The sequence below is a fragment of the Mus caroli genome, chromosome X (genome assembly GCF_900094665.2).
Source record: "Mus caroli chromosome X, CAROLI_EIJ_v1.1, whole genome shotgun sequence".
NCBI lineage: Eukaryota > Metazoa > Chordata > Mammalia > Rodentia > Muridae > Mus > Mus caroli.
In genome coordinates, this window is record NC_034589.1 from 2169900 (window position 1) to 2171957 (window position 2058).

Sequence of the window (2058 nt, forward strand, 5' to 3'; positions counted from 1 at the left end):
GTGCGCCACCACGCCCGGCTATTATTTATTTATTTATTTATTTATTTTAAAGATTTATTTATTTATTATATGTAAGTACACTGTAGCTGTCTTCAGACAGTCCAGAAGAGGGCGCCAGATCTCGTTACGGATGGTTGTGAGCCACCATGTGGTTGCTGGGAGTTGAACTCTGGACCTTCGGAAGAGCAGTCCGGTGCTCTTACCCACTGAGCCATCTCACCAGCCCCTATTTATTTTTTTAAAAGACTTATTTGTTATTATTATATCTAAGAACACTGTAGCTGTCTTCAGATACACCAGAAGAGGGTGTCAGATATGGATGCACCAGAAGAGAGAATCAACATGTGGTCGCTGGGATTTGAACTCAGGCTGTCCTGGAACTCACTCTGTAGACCAGGCAGGCCTCAAACTCAGAAATCTGCCTGCCTCTGCCTCCCGAGTGCTGGGATTAAAGGTGTGTGCCACCACACCCGGCATTTCTTTTTTAAAGTGTGTGTGTGTGTGTGTGTGTGTGTGTATGCAAGTATATATGCACATGTGTGCACATCCATGTAGAGGCCACGGACAAGCTCAGATGTCACCTCCAGCCATGCTTCTCATGCCTGGAGCTCCCAGCTACTGGACTAGCTGACGAGTGATCCTCTTTCTGCTCTTTCCTATCAGGGGACCACAGGCATGTTGTGGGCCACAATGCCGGCATTGTTGCATGTGTTCTAGGGATGGAACTCTGGATCTCATGCTTGCTTGCAGGACAAGCATTACACTGACTGAGCATCTCCTCTGCCCCTCCTTTCCCATTTCTAAATTGGTTGTTGTTGGTTTTCTTGTTTTGTTTTTGTTTTGCTGTCAAGTTTCTGGAGTTCTCCCATCTATTCTGGATATAAATCCCTGGCCAGTTATAACCTACATAATACTTTCTTCTACTCTATGGGTTGCTTCTCTTTCTTTCTTTCTTCCTTTCTTTCTTCCTTCCTTTCTTTCTTTCTTCTTTCTTTCTTTCTTTCTTTCTTTCTTTCTTTCTTTCTTTCTTCTTTCATTCCTTCTTTCTTGATTTTATGTATATGAGTACACTATCACCATCTTCAGACGCACCACAAGAGGGCATCAGATCCCATTACAGATGGTTGTGAGCCACCATGTGGATGCTGGGAATTGAACTCAGGACCTCTGGAAGAGGTCCACTCTTAACCACTGAGCCATCTCTCCAGCCCCCTATGGGTTGCTTTTCTATTCAAGAGCATATTTCTACCATAAAGAAAATGCTTGATACCAGGTATGGTGACACACACCTTTAATTCCAGTGGTTGGGAGGCAGAGGCAAGCAGATATCTGAGAGTGAGGCTAGCTTGATCTCTAGAGTGAGTTCTAGGACAGCCAGGGCTACACAGCAAAACCCTGTCTCAACAAAGCAAGACTATTTGTTATTCTAGTATGCAAGGTGAGAGGAGCGCATATGCCACAGGAACTGTGTGGAGATCAGAAGACAATTCTTGCAGAGTCAGGTTGCTCTCTTCCTTTACATGGGTCCTTGGGATATGAACTCAGGCCATCGGGCTTGTACTGTAAACACTTGGATGGCTGAGTCATTTCGCCAGCCAGACTGCTCACCTTTCAGTCAGAGCAGGAGCTGGGGAGAGCTAGAAAGAAGACATTGAAGCTGTGTATGGTGCTACAGCCCTGGAATGTCAGCATTTGGTAGGCAGAGGGTGGAGGGGCACGCATTCAGCTAGATAGAGATTGTGAGGCCAGCCTGGGTTACAAAAGACACTGTCTTAGGGATAGAGGGAGGGGGTTGAGGTATCAGAGGAGGGGAGAGGACAGAAGAGAAGAAGAGAGACCGAAGGACATTTAAAGCATACAGTCTTTGCAGCTCAGTTTCCTGTCTTTAAAACGGGCCACCCCAAAGTGCCAGTTAAGAGATTCTGTGAGAGCAGGGCATGGTGGTGCATGCCTTTGATCCCAGCACTCGGGAGGTAGAGGCAGGCAAATTTCTGAGTTCGAGGCCAGCCTGGTCTACAAAGTGAGTTCCAGGACAGCCAGAGCTGTCTCGAAAAACCA